Source organism: Apodemus sylvaticus, chromosome 7 (assembly GCF_947179515.1).
Source record: "Apodemus sylvaticus chromosome 7, mApoSyl1.1, whole genome shotgun sequence".
NCBI classification, from domain to species: Eukaryota; Metazoa; Chordata; class Mammalia; order Rodentia; family Muridae; genus Apodemus; species Apodemus sylvaticus.
Genome location: NC_067478.1, coordinates 108923019 through 108947847, shown reverse-complemented (window position 1 = coordinate 108947847; position 24829 = coordinate 108923019). Strand labels below are relative to the sequence as shown.

The window sequence follows — 24829 nt, the reverse complement described above, 5'->3', positions numbered from 1 at the left end:
CAATTTCTTTCTTCAGAGACTTGAAGTTCTTGTTGTACAGATCTTTAACTTGTTTGGTTAGAGTCACACCAAAATATTTTATGCCTTATGTTTCTTTGTGACTATTGTGAAGACGGAGACCAAAGTGTGGATGCTTCTGTGCTTCTTAAAAGGGGGTACAAAATACTTATAAGAGGAAATAAGGGGACAAAGTGTGGAGCAGAGTCTGCCTCACCTGGGGATCCATTCCATATACAGTCACCAAACCCTGATGCTATTGCATAGCCTGGGAATTGCTTCCCGATGGGAGCCTGATATGGCTGTCTCTTAAGAGGCTATGCCATAGCCTTACAAATACAGAAGCAGATGCTTGCAGCCAACCATTGGACTTAGTGTGGGGTCTGCGATGGAGGACTTGGAGAAGTGACTGAAGGAGATGAGGGAGTTTGCAGTTCCATGGGGGTGCAACAGTATCGTCAGGCCAGACCCCCCTGAGCTCCCAGGGACTGAACCACTAATCAAAGAGGTCTCATGGCTTTGGGTCCCATGGCTTTGGCCACATTTGTAGCAGAGAATAGCCTTGTTGGACATCAGTGAGAAGTGAGGCCCTTTGGTCTGAGGAGTCTCAATGCCCCCATGGCAGGAAGGCAAGAGTATGGGGAGCACCCTCATAGAGGCAGAGGATGGAGGAGGGTATAGGGGATTTCCAGAGGGAAGACCTGGAAAGGGGAAAACATTTGAAATGTAAATAAAAATGTTCAATAACAGACAGACAGATAGACAAAACTGTGTAGAATCTTAATGTGCGGCCATTGTTAGGTTCTGGGTGCCTTGGTTGACCTATGTATGCTCAATAAACTATCCCTGTCTGACTGAAAAAAAAAGAATACTTTGTTTCCCCCAGTGAGACTCCCTTAGAGAAAATGAAAACTTCATTTGTAGGTGTTTATTGATTGGAGATGGCTTCTGGGTGAGGGATCGGGACGTGTGTCCACCTCTCTTTTTAGTCCTAGGACTCATTCTGATGCAGTCCTGTGCATGCCCTGTGAATGATGCCTCAGTCTCTGTGAGTTCATATGTGTGCATCAATCATGTTGATTTGATGGCCTTGTTTCCTGGGGTCTTCATTTTCTTCTGGCTCTTATTCTCTAAGCTTTGTCTTCCAAAGTTCCAAGAGTAGGGATAGGGTGGACTCACCATTTTTACGGCTGAGTATTCGGAGTTCTCTTATTCTCTGCTCATTGTATGACTGTGTGTCTTCATATTTGCTTCCATCTACTGCAAGGGTAAGCTTCTGTGGTGATGGCTGAGTAGGACATGGATCTGTACGTCTGGCTGGGTTCACCTTATGAGTTTTTAAGAAGCCACTCCTGAAACAGGATTAGGTATATGAAGCTTTGGGGAAAGTAACACCTGTGAAAAGGGATGAAAAAGGATTGGCAGGAAAACACAATATCTCATTATGCTAGCTTTGTCTTCTCCAGGGCACCAGAACATTTTCCTATCTTGTGGAAATGACTGGATGCTGTACCCCTGGTTCACTTGGGTCTTGGCAGAGGTTGTGCTTTGAGCTGCATTGTCTCAACCAGCAGCACAAGGTGAAATTCCAAGGGCCCAATAGCTAAAAGGCAGCATCAAACCTTATTGTTCGCAACTACATACAGTTCTTGAAAGAGGGATCTGGAGAGATAGCTATGTGTAAGTCAATATCCCTTCTCTAGGCACAAGAGGCCATAGGAAGACATGACAAGCAACACAATCACAATAGAAGTGTCCCATCTTCTCTATCACTTGAGCTTATCACACCCCAAATCACTCATATGAACTCTCCTTATTAGGAACACAAAAATGTCATCAAAAGAAAGCAAGCTGTCCACTTGCTCTGTTCACCCATAACTACACACACTTTTCCTCATGTATTTTCTCCTAGAGTATGGAGGAGCATTGGTAATAAGGCTGTGCCTTATCCTAAGGGATCATTCTCACTGAGTAACTCAATGCTTCCACATACTGGAATGAGAATGTAGCATCCAGCAACCACCAATAACCCAGACAAGCACTCAAGCCCACTTAATGAGATAGTTGCTTTCTGAACACAAGAGATGTAAGGAGAATACCCTTGAGAAGAATCTGTGTTTCTTGGATTAAATATGGCATCATTAGTTTTTGGAAGGCATTTCTAGAGGGGGAAGGGAAGCAGTGGCAGTGCTTGTGACTTGGTGAGCTTATTTGAAAAATCTCAGGAAAAAAGATTCCTAAGAACCTGCTCTAACAATAATGGATGTGGTTATTTCTTTCCTAATTGAGCAGTAATGACTGAGGTACAGGCCACTACCCTGGATTAATAAAGGGCCAAGGAGTTGACAGTTCAGGCCATTAAACTCAGCTGGTACTTCATCTTGGTGAAGGGCACAATGCCAGGCTCATATTAATATTGTAAAAATAAGCCCAAAACAGTGAGACAAGAATTTATTTTTGAGACAAAATTTTATGTAGTAATTAAATACTTGACAGGTCTCTCACAAAAGAGCCTTTCACATGAGTTCTTCTTCTTTAAGTCCATTCCATTCAGAATGCCTTCAAATATTTTGTTGTCAAAATAAAGATGAAAGGAAAGGGACTCTTGACAACACACACACACACACACACACACATGTTTCATAACAGTCACATGTAAATAAGCTATTATGACACAACCCCTCCAACTCCCTGCTCCAGACTTATAATTAGACTCAAGGCACTGGACTGACTCCAGAGCACTGCACAATCTGGAACTACACCACTGCTACTCTTTTCCAGTGTTTCTCTAGGAAAACCAGGGTGGTCCTCCCTAGAGCAGCACAGTTGAGCTAAAAGAATAATCTGTTACCAGAAATGTAAAACAAACAAACAAACACACAAAAACAACAAAAACAAAAACTGTCTATGCACACCTGAGCAAAACATAACCTCTGCCACTCCAAAGACTTAATTCCACAGAGATCGCAGAGACCAAGGAATATCTTTTCTTTTTTCTTTTTTATTTTTTTAACAATTCTGATTGAGGATCAAAATTTCAAATCACTCTCTGCTTTCTAGCATTTAGATTCTGTGATCATTATTTCAATCTACAGTGAAGGAAATGGTTGATATGTCTTAATCTACCCTGTGAAATCTCCTATGCAGTAATCAAGTACTAATGTATCCATCCATTCTTTCAATGGAATTTTACAGAGCTATTACTGTGTAATGCTGTGAATCCGGGGACGGAAGATGTAGAGCTGAATAAAATATAATCTCTGCTGCCCTGCAGGGAGTGGAGTCTGAAATATTAAGAAAAGAATTCATTAAGGTGTCATAGGTACTTCTCAAGAAGGGTGGAGAAGCATGGGGTGGGAGTATGGCTAATCTAACCAAGCTCAGTAGGCATAAAAGAAGTAACTTTGAACCTTGAACATAAGAGATGCTCTCAGACAACATTTATAAAGAGCTTCCCAGGCCAACAGAGAAGGTGAATAAAAGGTATGAAAGAGTGAAAAGCTGGGAATATGGAGAGCAGGAAGGGGTTTCCATTGTCCACAGTCATCAGCATCACATGATGATGCTCTTTTTCTTTCTGCAAACACCCTTTCTAACCAAATGTGTGACTAGCAGAAGGGACCCTGATGAACCTGTCCATTTCTGGTTCAAAGTCTTGCCATATATAAGGCAGAAGTGTTTACTTCCAAACTTGTTTCTGTCACTCATACTCATTATTAAATTGTGCAATTTAGCTAACATTAAAGAGCTGATGCTTCTGTGAAAATTAAGATAGATACTTTGCAAAGTCTTGACATTTTTTAGTGAGTCACTAAAAGAGCTGCAATAGGATTAAGCTCAAGGGATGCAGCTATAAAAGATGAAGGAGGATTATAAAATTCCCTCCAATGAGATTCTGCATCAGATTGCCTTGCTGGTATCTCAACTTTTCACTTTAATTTAACGAAACCAAAATTAGAAATCATAAAAGCTACATTATGGGTATGTTTTATTCAAAAATGATGAGAAATAAAATTCAATAAAACTCTTGGCCTTCCACTAAAGAAATGACAAGCAAATGTGCATTTATATTTTGAATTAATATGCTTAAGGTATATTGTGTGTATACCTCATTTCTTTAACCAAAGTTTTTAATCAATTAATCAGATAATAGCATTAGTGTGCTGGCTGAAAAGTTTCTGTAATAGAACAAAATTACAGTGGAATGAGAAAAGATCTAACTAAAGAAGGCTAAAGTCTTCCAGACACCAGTATAGGGCATGTGGAGTTTATTCTGCAAATTGGGGAGTGGAAAAACCCACAGTCAGCCAGCCAAATGTAGCCTGCAGCTGATTTTCAGTCTTTTTTTGGGACACAGCCATACCCACTCAATCTACTCTTGTCTATAGCTCCTTCCAAATGGCAGTAGTAGAAGTGAGTAATTGTTATAGATATTATATTATATGCAGGTGTTCAGAAAGGTTAGTGTGCATTCATCAATGCATAAGATCCCCCCTCTGCTTAGGCAATTCTCCCAATAAAATCCTCAGACATTTGTGACCTAACACATTTGCCTAGTCCTCAGGAAATAAGAACAAAGACAAAATGTAGAAACCTCACCTCTTGGGAACACATAGACAATGGCAACCCTAATGTCATTAGAAATCCTATCATGTGCAAAATCCATAAGAATTCAAGGCAGTAATTTGATTTTTATAGGAGAAGAATTTTCAAGGCTGAGTTTACTCCACCCATGATAACCAGTCACACAGGTCTACAGAGTTGAGATAGAGGGATTATACCTATCATCCTGTAAGCACTGAGTCCCAATCTGCAGCAGGGTTACAGAAGACAGATATAGCTATCTGCAGAGCAGGCATTAGAATACCGATTTGGAGTTAGCACCCAGTTCCCACCCTAACAATGTAGCCAAGGAGAAATTCAAAGCCTATGCCTGACTAAGGATGACTTTACAGATAATAAACCCAGACTTGCAAAACTCTTGAATAGATTAATTCAACATTTCACTTAAACATCTTTAAAGAAAGGTGCCCATTTTCAAAACATAGTTTGTGATAAATATATTTTATTATTAACACTTCATTAATATAATATTTCAAAATATACTCTATTATAAAAAGCTGTAAAAATGTCACACCAAAATAACTAGGCTCAATGTCTATATATCTTCATGAACTTCTATGCAGTTAGAGTAGCCATTTTGAAGCTGTGGAGACTCATGTTGGAGTTTAAACTTTCACTATCTAATATATTTTTATGCACTACAAAAAGAAAAATCCATGAGGGCTAGAAATAAATAAAAATTAGTTTTATATCCTCTTTCATAACTTATGTTAATCACCTGGATTCCATCATTCCTTATCTTCTTGTCCTCTTTTGACAAGTATAGTATATCCAGCTTTAAGGACAAGTAATATGTAGTATTGCTACATTTTGTAATTGTGTGTTAGAGTATGCATATGTGTGTGCATGCATGCATGTATGTATGTGGTGTGTGTGTGTGTGTGTGTGTGTGTGTGTGTGTGTGTGTGTGTGTGAATCCATGTATAGGATAACTTCAGACATGTTTACCTTGATTTATTTGAGTCAAGGTCCTTCACTAATTTGAAGCTCACTGATTCAGCTAGACTGATAGCCAGTGAACCTATTTATTCCTCTGCCTCTGCTACACAGGAATTACAACATGCAACATTGTGTCTGAATTATAATTTTGTAGGTTTTGGAGGTGAAACTCAGGTGCACATACTTGCACAGCAAACACTCTCAAAAAGAGAGTATGATCTAAGACTGCTCTTGTGGTCCTCCATTTACCATTCAATGTCTGCCATTCAACCAAAATGTGTAAGACCCCCAAAGAAACTGAAGTCCAACCAATAGAAATCAGGAAAGAGAGATGTTCAGTGCTTAAACAAGAACTTTAAAGTAAGTATTATAAAGAAGGAAAAGACCTTAAATTAGATATTGTGAAAGTTAACACATGGCAAATACAGTCATGAAAATGTTCAATGATTAAAGAAATGGAAAAATAATCCATAGTAAGATGCTAGTAGCTACATAACAGAGCAACAACAACAACAACAAAAATACTACAATATCAAACGCAACTAGCCAGGAAATCTCCTATGCTGTTGATGAAAAAGCATAGAAGTTGCAGCAATGATTGAAAACAGTTTTTTATCATGAGACTTACACGTACCCTGTGTTCCAACAATTCCATTTCCTTCCCCTATAGAAGAAGGAAAAGGTTATCCACACAAAGACTTGTGTGAATTTTTATCAGTTTTGTCTGAAATAGTTAAAAGTTGGAAAAAAGAATGGGCACTTGGAGGAGCACCCCGCCATCTTTGTTCCTAGATGGACAGGACAGGCAGCTCCAGGTACAGAGATATCCCGAGTTGAGCATCACTTGTGACACAGACCAACAGGATTCTGCCTGCACCCAAGACCTGGGCAGCTCTGTGTTTCATCTGTGTGCCAGCCTGTCGTGGGTACTTTGCCCTGCAGAGTAAGAGGCTATTGGAGGGGCTCCCTGCCGCCATCTTTGTTCACAGTAAGATAGGACAGGCAGCTCCAGATACATAGAGACAACCCTGAGTATAGCATTGCTTGGGGCAAGGCACACCAGGGCTCCAACGACACCCAAGAGTAGGTAAGCCCATCAGCAATCTGTGCCAGGGGAAACCCGGTCATTCAAAGGAGCATAAATAGCCTTACAGGCTTACAGGAAATTCAAGCACCAGACAGTGAAGTTACAACAGGACAAACTAATGCCAGAGATAACCAGGTGGCAAAAGGCAAACGTAGAAACATTGCTAACAGAAATCAAGGCAATATGGCAGCATCCAACCCAATTCTCTGACAACAGCAAGTCCTGGATAGCCCAATACACCAGAAAAACAAGATTCGGATTTAAAATCACTGGTTATGATGCTGTTAGAGGAACACAAGAAGGACATAAATAAATCTCTTAAAGAAATACAGGAGAAAATGGATCAAAAGTTAGAAGCCCTTACAAGGGAAACACAAAAATCATTTAAAGAAATTCAGGAGAATATGGGTTAAAAGATAGAAACAAATAAAGAAATGCAAAACGCACTTAAAGAAATACAGGAGAACTTGGGTAAACAGGAAGAAGTCATGAAAGAGGAAACACAAAAATATCTTAAAGAATTACAGGGAAACACAAACAAGAGAAGGAATTGAGCAAAGCTATCCAGGATCTAAAAACAGAGGTAGAAACAACTAAGAAATCAAAAAGGGAGACAACTTGGAGATAGAAAACCTTGGGAAGAAATCAGGGGTCATAGATGCAAATATCTACAACAGAATGCAAGAAATAGAAAGAATCTCAGATGCCAAAGATACCATAAAAAGCAATGAATCAACAGTCAAAAAATGCAAAATGCAAAAAGTTTTTAACCCAAAACATCCAGGAAATCCAGGACACAATGAGAAGCTCAAACCTAAGGATTATAGGCATAGATGAAAGTGAATATTTACAACTTAAAGGGCCAGCAAATATCTTCAACAAAATTCTGGAAGAAAACTTTCCTAACCTAAAGAGAGAGATGCTCATGAACATTACAAGAAGCCTACAGAACTCCAAACAGAATGGACCAGAACAGAAATACCTCCATCACAAAATAATCAAAACACCAAATGTACTAAACAAAGAAAGAATATTAAAGGCAGTAAGAGAAATAGGCCAAGTAACGTATAAATGAAGACCTATCAGAATTACACCAGACTTCTCACCAGAGACCATGAAAGCTGGAAGATCCTGGGCAGATCTCATGCAGACTCTAAGAGAACACAAATGCCAGCCAAGACTACTATACCCAGCAAAACTCTCAATCACCATAGATGGAGAAACCAAGATATTCCATGATAAAACCAAATTTACACAATATCTTTCCACAAACCAGGCCATACAAAGGATAATAGGTGGGCAACGCTAATATAAGGAGGGAAACTACACCCTGGAAAAAGCAAGACAGTAACATTCTTTCATCAAATCCAAAAAAGATAACCACTCAAACATAAAAAATAACATCAAAAATAACAGGAAGTAATAATAACTATTTCTTAATATCTGTTAACATAAATGGACTCTATTCCCCAATAAACAGACATAAACTAACAGACTAGATACATAAACAGGGCCCTACATTATGCTGTATACAATAAACAGACCTCAGTGTCAAAGACAAATACTCCCTCAGAATAAAAGGGTGGAAAACAATTTTACAAGCAAATGGTCTCAGGAGAAAAGCCTGAGTAGCCATTCTAATATCAGATAAAATTGACTTTCACCCAAAAGTCATCAAAAGGGACCCAGAAGGACACTTCTTACTGGTCAAAGGAAAAATCCACCAAGAAGAACTCTCTATTCTGAACATCTATGCTCCAAATGCAAGGGCACCCTCATTCATAAAAGAAACTTTACTAAAGCTCAAAGCACACGTTGCACCTAACACAATAATTGACTTCAACATTTCACTCTCCTCAATGGAACGATCAGGAAAACAGAAACTAAACAGGGACATCGTGATACTAATTGACGCTTTGGACCAATTGGATTTAACAGATATATATATAGAACATTTCATCCTAAAGCAAAAGAATATACCTATTTCTCAGCAACTCATGGTACCTTCTCCAAAATCGACCATATAGTTGGTCACAAGACAGAAATCAACAGATATAAGAAAACTGAACTAATCCCATACCTTCTATCAGATAACTATGGAGTAAAAGTGGTCTTCCATAGCAACAAAAACAACAGAAAGCCCACATACACGTGGAAACTGAACAATACTCTACTCAATGAGAAATAAAGAAAGAAATCAAAGTCTTTTTTAAAAATTAATGAAAATGAAGGCACAACATATCCAAATTTATGGGACACAATGAAAGCAGTGCTAAGAGGAAAACTCATAGCCCTGAGTGCCTCCAAAAAGAAACTGGAGAGAGCATACACTAGCAGCTTAATGACATACCTTAAAGCCCTGGAACAAAAGGAAGCTAATTCACCCAAGAGGAAGAGAAGACAGGAAATCATCAAACTCAGGGCTGAAACCAATATCAAGTAGAAACAATGATAGCCATAAAAAGAATCAACAAAACCAGGAGAAATCAACAAGATAGATAAACCCTTAGTGAGACTAATCAGAGGGCACAGAAACAGTTCCAAATTAACAAAATTACAAATGAAAAGGGAGATATAACAACAGAAACTGAGGAAATTTGAAAAAAAATCATCAGATCCTACTACAAAAACCTATAATCAACACAACTGGAGAATCTGGAGGAAATGGACAATTTCTTAGACAGATACCAAATACCAAAATTAAATCATGATCAAATCATCTAAACAATCCCATAACCCCTAAAGAAATAGAAGTAGCCATTGAAAGTCGTCCAAACAAACAAACAAACAAAAAAAAAAGCACAGGACCAGATGGTTTTAGTGCAGAAGTCTATCAGACCTTCAAAGAAGACCTAACACCAATACTCTTCAAATTATTCCACAAAATAGAAACAGATGAAATACTACCCAAATCATTCTATGAAGCCACAATTACACTGATACAAAACAACACAAAGATCCAACAAAGAAAGAGAACTTCAGACCAAATCCCCCCAATAAATATGAATACAAAAATACTCAATAAAATTCTTGCCAACACAATCCAAGAACACATCAAAATGATCATTCACCATGAGAAAGTAGGCTTCATCCCAGGGATGCAGGGATGGTTCAATATACGGAAATCCATCAATGCAATTGACTACATAAACAAACTCAAAGGAAAAAAACACATGGTCTTTTCAATAGATGCTGAAAAAGCATTTGACAAAATTCAGCATCCTTTCATGCTAAAAGTCTTGAAAAGAACAGGAATTCAAGGCCCATACCTAAGCATAGTAAAAGCAATATACAGCAAAGCGGTAGCCAACATCAAACTAAATGAAGAGAACCTTGAAGCCATCCCACTAAAATTAGCAGCTAGACAAGACTGCCCTCTCCATATCTTTTCAATACAGTACTTGAAGTTCTAGCTAGAGCAATTAGACAGCATAAGGAGGGCAAGGGGATACAAATCAGAAAGGAAGAAGTCAAACTATCACTATTCCCAGATGATATGATAGTATAATTAAGTGACCCAAAAAAAACTCCACCAGAGAATTCCTACAGCTAACAAACAACTTAAGCAAAGTGGCTGCTTATAAAATCAACTCCAGCAAATCAGTAACCTCCCTATACTCAAAGGATAAGCAGGCTAAGAATGAAATTAGAGAAATGACATCTTTCACAATTGCCAAAAACAATATAAAGTATCTTAGTGTGACTCTAGCCAAAGAACTAAAAGATCTGTATGACAAGAACTTCAGGTCTCTGAAAAAGGAAATTGAAGAAGACCTCAGAAAATGGAAAAATCTTCCATGCTCATGGATATGCAGGATTAATGTAATTAAAATGGCCATCTTGCCAAAAGCAATATACAGATTCAATGCAATCCTCATCAAAATCCCAACTCAGTTCTTTATAGAGTTAGAAAGAACAATTCTCAAATTCATCTGGAATAACAAAAAAACCCAGGATAGTTAAAACTATTCTCAACAGTAAAAGAACTTCTGGGGCAATCAGTATCCCAGATCTCAAGCAGTACTACAGAGCAATAGTGTTAAAAACTTCATGGTATTGGTATGGTGACAGTCAGGTAGATCAATGGAGAATTGAAGACCCAGAAATGAACCCACACACCTATAGTCACTTAATCTTTGACAAAGGAGCTAAAACCATGCAGGGGAAAAAAGATAACCTTTTCAACAAATGATGCTGGTTCAATTGGAGGTCAGCATGCAGAAGAATGCAAATCAATCCATTCTTATCTCCTTGTATTTAACTCAACTCCAAGTGGATCAAGGACCTCCACATAAAACCAGACACACTGAAACTAATAGAAAAGAAACTGGGGAAGATCCTTGAGGACATGGGCACACAGGAAAATTTCCTGAACAGAACACCAATAGCTTATGCTCTAAGATCAAGAATTGAAAATGGGACCTCATAAAATTACAAAGTTTCTGTAAGGCAAAGGACACTGTCAAAAAGACAAAATGGTAACCAACAAATTGGGAAAAGATCTTCATCAACCCTACATCCAACAGAGGGCCAATATTCAATATATACAAAGAACTCAAGAAGGTAGACTCCAGAGAGCCAAATAACCCTATTAAAAATGGGGTACAGAGCTAAACAAAGAATTTTCACCTGAAGAACTTCGAATGGCTAAAAAGTACCTTAAGAAATGTTCAACATCATTAGTCATTAAGGAAATCCAAACCAACACAACCCTGAGATTTCACCTTACACAAGTCAGAATGGCTAAGATTAAAAACTCAGGAGACAGCAGGTGTTGGCGAGGATGTGGAGAAAGAGGAATACTCCTCCACTGCTGGTGGGTTTGCAAATTGGTACAACCACTCTGGAAATTAGTCTGGTGGTTCCTCAGAAAACTGGACACCTCACTTCTGGAGGACCCTGCTATACCACTCCTGGGCATATACCCAGAGGATTCCCTGGCATGCAATAAGGACACGTGCTCCACTATGTTCATAGCAACCTTATTTATAATAGCCAGAAGCTGGAAAGAACCCAGATGTCCCTCAAGGGAGGAATGGATATGGAAAATGTGGTATATTTACACAATGGAATCCTACTCCGCAATTAAGAACAATGAATTCATGAAATTTTTAGGCAAATGGATGGAACTGGAAAATATCATCCTAAGTGGGGTAACCCAATCACAAAAGAATGCACATGGAATGCAGTCACTGATAAGTGGATATTAATTAGCCTAGAAGCTCTGAATACTCAAGACACAATTGATTCCCAAGCAGTTTCCCAAGATTCAAATGATCATATCATTTGATATGATCAAATCATATCAAATGATTCCCAAGAAGAAGGAAGGAGAGGTCCATGGTCCTGGAAAGGCTTGATCAAGCATTGTAGAGGAGTACCAGGACAGAGAAATGGGAGGGCAGTGATTTAGGAATAGGCAGAGGGAAGAGAACTTATGGGACTTATGGGGATGGGGGATCTGGGAAAGGGGAAAGCATATGGAATGTAAACAAAGAATATAGAAAATAATAATAAAACAGTAAAAAAAAATAGAAATACCCCTATGGGCAATGTTATGGGCCTTTTTCTTGATTGGTGATTGATGTGGGTGGGAGAGCACATCTCACTAGGTGCTACCCATGGGCTGATAATCTGGATGGTATCAGAAGGAGGGCTGAGTGGGCCATGGGGAGCAAGCTAGTAAGCAACATCCTTCCATGAACTCGGCTTTCATCGTTGCCTCCTGGTTCCTGCCTTGAATTCCTGCCCTGACTTTCGTGGATGGTGGACTACAAGCTGTAATATGAAATAAAGTTTTTGCTCCTTAAAAAAAAGTTAGAAAGAAGCCATATATCTTCCAATGGGTTAACGAATAAGCAAACTATATTTCCACACCACTTTGAAGAAGATAAAGAGAGATTAAACCATGCATGTAGCTTAGCTGAATCCCAATGACATCATGTCATTTTAAAAGACAGTTAACATGTAGTAAATAGATCATAAACTTGGACTTACACAAAATTCCAAAATTGTCAAAACTGTAAGAGTGGACTCGTCAGTGGTTTGGAGGAGACAGGTGAGTACAGAGTGGCTAACGTTAGGGAATTTGGTCAGCTGGGAAACAATCTGGCATCCTGGCTGTGGGGTTAACCCACACAAGTTGTAACCATATATCAGACTAAAGATATAGTCATTATCAAGTGGGCAAAGGGGGACTGAATAGATCAGCAGCTCAGAGCACTTGCTGTTCTTGCAAAAGATCAGATTTCAGTACCCAGCACGACTTACAGCTATGGCTGTAGAGATTTCTTCCATGTTCCCTTCTGGCCTACATTGGCACCTGCACACAGTTGTGTGTGTATACACATACACACACACTCACACACATACACACACATGCACACGCACACTCATATACTCACCAATACACAGAGAAATAGTGAAAGACAGAGAAATATAACGAGGGAGGGGAGGGAGAAGGGTGGGAGAGATATGAAAAGGCAGAGAGGCATACACATAAAAACATATAAACACATGTTTATAAAAACTGGTAATATAAAATATGTGATGTTATTTAATCCATAGCCTTATACCAATATCAGTTTCCAGGTTTTCATTATTATATTAAGGTTTCTAGTGTCAAGGAACTTGTCGTGCAATTTTTCCACTTCCTCTAAATTTACATGCATGCTAAAGTGTGTGGTTGTACACACATGTGCAGATGTGCAGAGGCCAGAAGAGTATGCTTACCACCCTGAGCTAAAGTTACAGACAGCTGTGGGCCACATGATATGGATACTGAGGATCAAATTACAGTCTTCTTCAAGACCAATAACAGCCGCCATCTCTCTATTCCCTTCCCCATTTTTCACGTCTAAGATGACTTTAAAACAAAAATTTGTTTAACATCTGGTAAGTAAATATAATAAATATGAAACCATTCTAGGAATAAGGGTTGCCAGGTAACAGTAATCATTTTAATAGAAATAGAATATCTATTGACATGGAAATATGAGAAAAACTTTAAAATATCACAAGATTAATCCCAGGAACTATCCTTTGGCTTTGAGAAGCCAAAGCAAAAGTTAAGTAACTATTAGGACAGACTCCATGCCCAGAAGTAACAGGTTGACACAAGAGAAACTCAGTATTTTAGTAGATTTTTGTCTCGTTATGCTTTATTTGGCCGTGTGTGTGTGTGTGTGTGTGTATGTGTGTGTGTGTGTGTGTGTGTATGTGTGTGTGAGAGAGAGAGAGAGAGAGAGAGAGAGAGAGAGAGAGAGAGAGCATAAGGGAAATTGGGAAAGAGTAAATCCAAGAAGAAAACACTTGAATTAGCTTGAGATTTGACTCTCTGCACCATCAACTTGTGGATTTGCATGCAATCTCTTTGGTGTCACACATTAGATATTTACATCATGATTCATAACAGTAGCAAAATTATAATTACAAAATAATAAAAAATAATTGTATGGTTAGGGTCATCACAACCTGAAGAACTATATTAAAGGGTCACAGCATCAGGAAGGTTGAGAGCCACTGTTCTACACAATCACACATATATTTAATCCTAAATTTTTTCTTACATGAAAAAATAAAGTTGGTTGGAATATTCTTATAATACACAATCGAAGTAAATATTAAAAGAAAGAAACTTGCAAGTAGTTCAATACTAATTCCTCAAAATAAAGCTCAATGGGAGAAAACAGAGAATGAGAAGAAAAAAGGGAAAGAAAAAACAAGGAGGGAGAGACAGAAAGAGAAAGAACCAAGGGACATTGAGACAAAGAATTGTTTGCATAATAACTAGAATATGCAAACATCAATGAATGGACTCAAACCAGACTTAAAATTCATAAATAACCTAAAGCAGAATAATTATTTTAGTAAAATAAGCAAAAGCAAAGCTAAGTCAAAGCACTGGAAAACAGAGAGCCTGCCGTCAGCCAGGTGAGAAGGAGAGAGAAACAAAGGGAAGACTTGCACAGACATCCAGTCAGGAATTGCTCCAGACAAGACTCCAAGCAGCATCTTTAATGCTGGCTGCAGAGGAAAAGATCACTCAGATATCTACCTTTGGCAAAAGTATACGTTGAACACCAAGGTGACATAAATCTGATTTTAAGACTGTTTTTCAGATGTAGGGTTGGTGAAGATCTTTTCCCAATTTGTTAGTTGCCAATTTGTCCCTTTGATGGTGTCCTTTGCCCCATAGAAACTTTATATTTTTATGAGGTCCCATTTGTCAATTCTTGATCTCAGAGCATAAGCTATTGCTGTTCAGGAACTTTCCCCCTGTACCAATGTCCTCAAGGGTCTTCCCCAGTTTCTTTTTTATTAGCATGAGTGTGTCTGGCTTTATGTGGAGGTCCTTGGTCCATTTGGAGCTGAGCTTAATACAAGCAGCAATATAGGGCAATACCAGAACAGGGAAGTGGGAAGGGGTGGATGGGGAAACAGGGGGAGGGAAAAGGGCTTATGGAACTTTCGGAAAGTGAGGAGCCAGAAAAGGGGAAATCATTTGAAATGTAAATAAAAAATATATCGAATAAAAAAAAAAGAAAAAAAAAGACTGTTTTTCTTTTGAAGCAAAAACAAAATGGGAAGCATTCCAGCAAGGATGTATTTGAAAACATGTTAAAGGGGAATGGATTGATGGCCCAGCGGTCAACAGCAGAGAACCTAAGTTTCATTCCCAGCATCCATGACAGGTGGCTCAGTCCTCCATAATGCCCATTCCAGGAGATCCAACCCTCTTTTGGAAGCTTCTGGTACCCACACTCACATGCATATACTACATATACACAGATACACTCTCAAATACATACTTAACAACAAAAATCAAACTTAAAAAGTAAATGTTATATGGGTCTATGATGGGACGATAGTGAACCCAGATTTCACATGAAAAGCTCTGAAACAAGAAAAATGGAAGAGTAATTCTAAAATGCAATTATTTTTTATTTTTAAATATGTTTGGTAATTCGGGAGGAATTTTATATAGTCTATTTTTATCCATATTCACCTCCTCTACCTTCGCATCCCAACTCATTCAGCTTTGAGATTTATTAAATTTTGTTTTTTTAATTGAATACAGCTTGTGTTGTCCAACTACTTTTGTATGTGGGTCTAGCCATCTATAAACCAGAAAGAAGACTATTAAAGAAAACTTTCTCTCACCCAAGTTATATTGTTAATAGCCCCTCAGCTAGAGTGAGACTTCATGATGACCTTCCCTAGTCTATCCATGCTGAGACTGTTGTCTGGCTTGAGTTGAAAGAGTCTTTTGTATGCTGTCATGGCAGGTCTTATAGATGCTGTCATGACTGCTTGTTAGTTCATATATGCGATGTCCCTGCTATGTCTGGAAAACCATTGTTTCTCTGGAGTCACCCCATACTTTCATATCTTAAAACCTTTCCATACCCATCTTCCTCAAAAACCTCTGAGACTTGGGTGAAGGATAGTTATATTCCATTCAGAGCTGATTATTCTTTAGTCTTTTATCCTCTTCACGCTAAACACTTAAGGGTCTCTGTGTTAATTAACTTATCCTGCAAGAAGAAGATTCTCTGATAGAAGTTGTAAGAAGCACTGAAGTACAACTAAAGCAATAAATCATTAATTGTTGTTCCAATACTAGGTCCATTTAGCAAAACAACAGTAGCAAATTCTCCCTTAGATCCTGTGATTTATCAAGGCACAGATTCTTGGCTCTTTTAATAGTGTCAGATATGGATTCCATCACACAGCACAGGCCTTAGATCCAATCAGAAAGTGAGTGGCTACCTCTATAACATTCATGTCAGAATTGTACCAGTTGTCATATCTCATTAGGCCAGCAGTTACAAGGACTTGATCACAGGTAAGACTGAGAATTAGTTTTCTCCTCTAGCAGCACATGAACCATGTGCTATAGCACCTTCATGAACCATGAAAGCATGCCAGTAGTGATGAATCTTCCAGAATACCAGATTGATTCTACAGTGTTCTATGATTCAAGTTTGTGGTGTTTTCAGAAAGAGGGACAGCGTCAAGTTGCAGAGATAACAAAGAATATTAATGCTTGAGTTTCTTGTTTATGGAACCTCTTTTTCAACAGCTCAAAACATGAAATTCCTATTGGTACTAGGTTTTTTTATTTGCTAGTGTATGCTGTCTAGGAGGGTATTTGTTGTACCTGTAATCTAGGATAGCTACATTTAAACCATTTTAATAGACTGGTGTGTATGTATTTGGGAACATTTACAGTAGGTTTACATATGGATTTTTTGAAGGTTGCTTAATGTCAGTTATTCACCCCTTTATTCCTTCTTCTAGCCTGCCCTCCCACCCCTCATCCAAATTTAACCTGTATTATTGTACCAGTATGACCTATCATCTCTACCTTGGAAGTACCCCCATTCTGAGGCTCCTTACTAATTTCCTAGTCTCTGTGACTTTCAAAATACAACATATTTATTTTGAAGATTCAAAGCTAACCATTTATAAATGAAAAAAAGTTGTGCAATATGTCTTTTTATGCTTGAATTTACTCACTCAAAATAATTGTTTCAGGCTCCACTCAGTTTCCTGAGAATTTCATAATTTCGTTTTCTTAGCAGCTGAATATTATTCCACTGCATAACTGTACCATATTTTTATTACTCTTTCCTCAATTGGTGAACATCTAAGCTTCTCCATTTCTTTGATAGTATGAGTAGAGCATCAGTGAACATGGAGAGCAAATATTCTGTAGTAAAATATAGAGATCTCTGGGTATATGTCCAACAGTGACAATGCTGGGCAGTTTTTGGAAAAAAAACGCCACACTAATTTTTATACTAGGTGTACCAATTCTTGCCTCCACTGGCAATGTGTAAGTATTCCCTTTCCCCACAGTTATGAGAATATCTAATGTCAAAGGCGTTGCTGTTGCTGTTGTTGTTGTTGTTTGTTATTTTGTTTTGTTTTACTGTGGCAATTCTGACTGACTGAGCTCTCAAAGAAGCTTCAACTCACATTCATCTAATGTCTAATGCTGTTGAGCATTTTAAACTGTTATTCAGTCACTTCTAGTTCTATTTTTGAGAACTCAATGCTTGGTTCCATTCCCCCTTTTTTAATTGGAATGTTTAATTTCAAGATGTTTAGGGTTTTTTTTTTTTTATTCTTTGTCTATTGTAGACAGTAAGCCTCTCTCAGATTAATGGCTGGTAAAGATTTTCCCCATTCTTTAGGTTGCCTCTTCACTAAAGTGATGCACAGTAGCCTTTTTGTTTAATGTAATCCTATGTGTCAACTGACAGTCTTAATGCTGGTGCTACTGTGGTCCTGTTCAGAAAGTCTCTTTCCTGTACCCATAATAAGTTCAAGTGTATTCCCTGCTTTCACCTCTATCCTATTCAAGATTTCAGGTTGTATGCTAAGGTTGAAGTTCACTTTTGTGCAGGATGAGAAGACTATTATCATTCTTCTACATGTAGTCATGTAATTTAACAAGAATTTGTTGTTGAAGATTTTCTTTCTTTCCTATGTATAGCGTTTAGCTTCTTCGTCAAAAATCATGTAGGCATAGACATATAGCTTCATATTCAGATCTTCAGTTCTGTTCCCTCAATCAATGTATGTGTTTTTATATAAGCACTGTGCTGTCTTTACTACTATAACTCTATTATAACTTGAAATCTGAGTAATGATACCTTCTGTATCACTTCTGTATATCCTTCAGAATTGTTTGAGCAATCCTGGAATATTTTTTAATTTTTTTTTCGGATTCTAATGAAAACCAGTAATGGAATTTTAATGGCAATTGCATCAATTAATATATAAATTGATTTTGGTTGGGTGGAAATTTTCACAATTTTAGTTCTACCAGTCCATGTACATGGCAGATCATCATCTGGTGTCTTCTTTGATTTCCTTCTTCAATTAGTTAAAGTTATTATACAAATCTTTTCCTTTCTTAGATTTACTCCAAGACATGTTAAGGCTATTATAAAAAGGATTGTTCTTTGTTATCTTTCTGAGTATGCTTGTTGTTTGTATAAAGGAAGCCTATTGGTTCTTTGTTGCATTGATTGCTTAACGCTATACAAATCGGTGTGTGTTCCTTGCCACCCACCAAAATGCTCTGGATTCTCAAATGAAAGACACACACACGCACACACACACACACACACACACACACACATACACAGCCTTATTTTTAATATGCCCTAAGCAGCTCAATGGCTGGACCACTCCCAAACTTACACATCACTAATGCCTCACTTCTGATACTCCTGAGTTATTACTTACTAAAATCTATATTCCAACTTTGCCAGCCTAGACCCAACGGGGGTTCCCCTGAGGGCCACTCTTCCTAGGATCTTACCTGTCTGTATGCTTTCTCTCCTGCAGCTCTGAAGCCTGATCTTCCTGCTTCCCTGGCATGGAGGTTCTAAATCCTTCTTCTCTGGGCTCCCTTCCCTGGGAAATCTAAAAACCCACCTCTGTCTCCCTGCCCAATGATTGACTGCCCGCAACTTTATTTACCAATTAGAGCCAACTGGAGGCAGGGACCCAGGGCATCTTACATGTAGATCAGTGAATTCCTGTGTAATTTGGGAACCCAATTAACATAATATAAGCAATAAAACAAATCCACAACAGGCTTTTTATGGGGGGGGAGGGGAGCAGGGCTAGGATGCAGTCTGTTTTGTTTTGTTCTTTGACTATCAAATCCTGCTTCTTTCTTTTCTCTACCAGTTGTAGGATTTCTCTGGTGGGATCTTTAGGATGTTATATATACAATAATATCACCAGAAATGAGAATAATTTGACTTCTTTTCTTATTGTATCCCCTTTATTTCCATGACTCTCTTATTGTTCTACCTAAGGAGAGTCCTGTATTGACCAGGAGTAGGGAACAGGCTTCCTCATCTTGTTTTTGATTTTAGTGAAATGTTTTGAGTTTCTCCCTTTTTAGCACGATGATGGCTTTGAACTGGTGGTATATTTCTTTGTTAAGTTGAAATCTGCCCCCACCCTACCCTGTATCCTTGATTCTCCAAGGCTTTTATCATATAAAGATCTTGGATTTTGTCAAAGAACTTTTCAGCCTCTAATGAGATGATCGTGTGATTTCTGTCCTTGAGTAGACACAATTTATATTTTTCTGATGTGTTCTTGAATTTGGTTTGCAATTGCTTTATTGAGAACATCTGCATATACTTTCTTAAGGGCAACAATTTTATTTTGGTGTTGTTGCTGCTGAATATTTTTCTAGTTTGTGGATTAGGGTAATATTGGCTTCATAATGAGCTTAGAAGTATCTCGACTTTTGTATTTATGGAATAATTTTAGGAAATTAGTGTTAGCTTGATTTTGAAAATCTTGTTAATTTCTGTTATGTATCCACCTAGTCTGGACTTGTTTTAGGTAGGAAATTTTTCAAATTATTCTTTTATCTCATTCTTTGTTATGAGTCTACATAAACTCCTTACTTTATCTTGATTTAATCAATCATATTTATAAATTCATCCATCTTTCTTATATTTTCCAGTTCAGTGGGGTAAAGATTATGTCCTCATAAATTTCTAAATTGTCTCAGAATATACTTTAATGTCTCCCTTTTCATCTCAAAGTTTATTAATTTGGGCCATCTGCCTTCCTTTTGATTTTTCTTTTCTCTTTATCATTTGATTAATTTGCCTATAAATTTGTCAGTTTTGTTAATCTTTTCAAAGAACCAACTTCTCATTTTATTCAATCTTTGTATTGTTTTTAATTTCAATTTTATAAATTTTGGCTTTGACTTTTATTAGCTCTTCTTATCTACTCTGTTTTTTGTGTCTGTTGTTTGTTCTTGTTTACCTGATGCCTCCAGATATAACACTAAATTATATTGTGATATTTTTACAGTTTTTTTTTAATATATACAGCACTACAGATTTTCCTCTTAAGAGTGAGAGCCTCTTATATGTCTCTTAGATTCTGGAATGTTGTCTTTTCAGTTTATTTCAATTGTAGGAAGGCTCTCTGTTCCTGGTTCCTCACTTGCTCCAATCTTCATTAAGTTGTGTGTTGCTCTGTTTCCATGATCTAGTGTACTTTCTGTTGTTTTTATTGTTGACAAGTACTTTTATTCCTTTGTGGTCTAATGAGATGATCTGTCAATTTTCTGAAATTTGCAGAGGCCTTTCCAGGCTCTGAAGGCAGTCCACCAGTTCTGGTTCATCAGATTTCATGTGCAAACAAGGCAGTGAGTGTGTGAGACAGCTAGTAGACAGGTGGCTGGGGAAATTAGTTTGGGGATCAATCTGAAATTTAGGGTTGGGTTTAGGGTTGGTACCTGTGCTAAGCGAAACGATGGATTAGGTACCTGCTAGGCTAACATCTAGGAGATAATTTTTCTTATTTTTAAATGACAACTGTAAAAGGTAACTTTATAATAAAATTATCACTGTGTGTTTTATAATATATGTAGACCCTAAATACCTAAACAGCATAAAATTTGTGAGTAAGTTGGCCAAGGCAGGCTGAACATTACAGAAAAAAATTGTACAATATTCGATGAGAGAAAACAATGAAAAATCAGTTATACAATATAAACCTTCAATTAATATCAAGAAAAATAGAGATGATAGGAATATAGCATAAAGAAAGATGAAATAAAATGAAATAAAATATCCATTATCACAGGAAGAAATAGAAGAGAGGAGATGTACAGGAAAAAAGAAACTAAGAAAAATGCAAAATAGCAGATCTCAATACAACTACATCAATGATAGAATTGAATATAAATTGTCTAGTGCCCCAGGAAAGCCCAAAATCATTAATGCTCTGTCTTAATGAGGTTACCCTCTGGCATTCCCAGAATTAATTTAAGGTACTACCATTTGCCAGTGAAACCCATAGAAGGAATAGTAAAAAAAATTAATATCACTTATTAAATCCTCATTTCCCCACATAAGCTTGATCTCAGCCTACATCCTTCTCCACAGCTTTAATCTGCTCACAGGCATGAGACCAATTATCTGCTTCTCGGATTTCCACACAGCTCTCCACCCAGTGCAATGCCAATTCTGGTAGCTGACCTACAAAACTGATCCTTTCCTCGATAATGAATTAAATCTATCTATAACACATTCCAAGACACAAAGTTTAATATCTCTCCTGTTCAAAGGGGAATGGGGTTCTCTCCTCTAACACCATCCTTGCTGCTTCCTAACTCCTACTTAAGTGTCTGAAGCAGCAAACTGATATGCTATGCACAGCTGCCATGTCATTTCTCACATCCTCTCTCATTCCTTTCCTCACTCAGCCACCGTCCGTCATGATTCTTCTACCTGTCTGACCTTTCTACTTTGAGTTTGCTGAAGCTGTGGCATCACTCTCTCCTTCTCCCCATAGTGCTTCACGTAAGAACCCACATTCACATCTACAAGATACCCTTAAAGAAACAGAACTGCCCAGTGCACTCTGTCCTGGATTTCTACACATCAATATTTTCTAGTATCTTTTATGCAATGAATTGTAGGAAACAGGGACATTCCATGCATGTGGTTAGGCCTTTAAAAGCATACCCTTTGTTCCCAAGCTCCTATTAATTACCTCTTAGGGGCTTTTATTTGTATCATGCTCAATTCCTAAGGTAACTAAATAGCATTTTACTGATCAGAGCTACTATCATTTGCTTAATAGCAACTAGCAAATGCTATCATAGAGTTACATGGCTACAGCACTACCAGAAATAGGCTTATTTAATACTAAGCTCCAGGGAGAAAGAGATTTTAAAAGAAACACTATAATTGTTCATATAGCCATTTAGATCTAATGAAGCATCACTATTTTTCCCATTATTTTTCAATTAAGAAAAAAGTAAACCAACAGAGAATATCCCAAAAAGACCGCCATCCATTCCATTCATTCAGTCCAATCATTCCTCCCAGGAGAAGCTCAGTTTTAGCCTTGTTTGATTGTTTATAGCTCACAATTCTCAGGCTCTTCATAAACCTTCCCTGATCAGTAATAATTTTCATAGAGCCATTTCGAGGGAAAATGGTTCAGTGGGTAAATCCACTCACAGAACAATCTCAAGGACCTGCCACCAGAACCCATGTAAACAAATAGACATGACTATGTAATTCCAATCTTGTGGGGAACAGAGACAAGAGGATTCTTGGGATTGGCTAGTTCGACACTCTAACTGAGAAAATGACAAGCTTAGGTAATTCAGTTAGATACCTTTCTCAAGGAAATAGAGAGTGAATAGGAGAGATACCTGATATCCTCCTCTGGCTTCTGTGGGCACATATGTACATTCACCACACATTCATAACACACACACACACACACACACACAAGGGAGGGAGAGAGGACAGAAGGAAGGAAGGGAGGAAAGAAAGAAGAGAGAGAATATAGAACTGAAAAGAAAAGGAAAGAAGCAGGTTGTCTCTCACAGTCCAGAATCGCCACAGGGTTTATCAGATTTCGACAATTTTTGTGTCATCCCTGAGTACTTGTCTTTGATACCTGTTATGGTTGGTACCTAGAGAGAAACAAACTGGCAGATAAAGAGACAGGCTTAAGACTTGGGGTCTCCCTGTTGGGCCAGTGTGAGTGAAGTTAACTGAGGCCATTCCTCCCTATACCTCTTGGTTCTAAGAGCTTTCTGAGCTTCCTCATAACCGGAAGGAGGGAATCTAATCAAATGACATTCCTTCCAAAGGATGCTGTCTCAACCTTTCAGGGAATTCTATAATCTATATTTCATGGATGGCTTCCGTAGTCCATTCTGGAACTCTTCAAGGACAGCTGCTTCTCAGCTTTGAGCTGCATGATTCAAACTGGGAGTTCTGTGTGCCTGAGCCCAATTATACACCCCCTGCACTGGGTCATCTCTAATCACTAACCATGTTAGGTATGCACACTAAAGAAATCTGAAAGCCCCAGTGGGTGGTACTGATGCAGCTCAGGGGTTAGCAAAGGTAGAGGTCAGAGAAGGTAAGCCTGTCCCTTAGATAGCTTTGCCATTTGGAGAAGAGACAGCTGCTCTTGTAGGACAGAAAACGCCCAATAGCAATTTAATACAGAGTAACTATTTGCTCTCAAGAAATTTTTCTTTTAAGAAAACATACTTTAAGATTCCATATTCCCCATCAGAAAGGTTATCATCAAGAAAACAAAAGAAAGAGAGCAGCACGTAGGAGGGCCGTGTCTTGCTTCAACAGTGTTTGGACGGAACAGACCCAGGGACTCCCACTTCAGCTTCCGGCCGCCTTACTAGTCTCTCCAGCCGCAGCCTCCGGGACCATCTCCTCGTCGCCTTCGGCTCCTAGGACCAGCCTGCACCGTCCTCGCGGTCAGCCCCATACTCCGGATCAGCCATGACCTCTCAGATCCGTCAGAATTATTCCATCGAAATGGAGGCTGCCGTGAACCGCCTGGTCAACTTGCACCTGCGGGCCTCCTACACCTACCTCTCTCTGGGATTCTATTTCGATAGGGATGAAGTGGCTCTGGAGGGCATAGGCCACTTCTTCCGCGAATTGTCCGAGGAGAAGCGTGAGGGCGCCGAGCGTCTCCTCAAGTTGCAGAATGACCGCGGGGCCGTGCTCTCTTCCAGGATGTGCAGAAACCATTTCAAGATGAGTGCGGTAAGACCCAGGAGGCCATGGAGGCTGCCTTGGCCCAGGAGAAGAGCCTGAACCAGGCGCTCTTGGATCTGCACACCCTGGGCTCTGCCCGCGCAGACCCTCATCTCTGTGACTTCTTGGAAAGCCACTTCCTGGATAAGGAGGTGAAGCTGATCAAGAAGATGGGCAACCACCTGACCAACCTCCGCAGGGTGGCCGGGCCCCAGGCCGCGCAGACCGGTGCACCCCAGATGGCTCTGGGCGAGTATCTCTTTGAGTGCCTCACCCTCAAGCACGACTAGGAGGCCTCTGTGCCTTCAAGGGGCTCCCCCTGCTCTGCACCAGCCCCCCTCAGTCCGCCTTGGGACATCCGCCTGAAGGAACCCCTCAAGCCACCAGGCAGCTTTGTAACCGCTCTGGAGCCTCTCAAGTCTTGAACCAAGTGAAAATAAAGCTTTTTGAGACAGAAAAAAAAGAAAGAAAGAAAGAAAGAAAGAAAGAAAGAAAGAAAGAAAGAAAGAAAGAAAGAAAGAAAGAAAGAAAGAAAGAAAGAAAGAAAGAAAGAAAGAAAGAAAGAAAGAAAGAAAGAAAGAAAGAAAGA

General features: G+C 38.7%; 1 protein-coding gene and 1 pseudogene across 2 annotated transcripts in view; both read left to right on the top strand.

Annotated features, from left to right (window-relative positions):
- Npsr1 (neuropeptide S receptor 1) overlaps positions 1-24829 on the top strand; it is a 224200-nt gene that overhangs the window by 144631 nt on the left and 54740 nt on the right. The window lies entirely within an intron of this gene.
- On the top strand, positions 23837-24685 carry LOC127689299 (ferritin light chain 1-like; annotated as a pseudogene).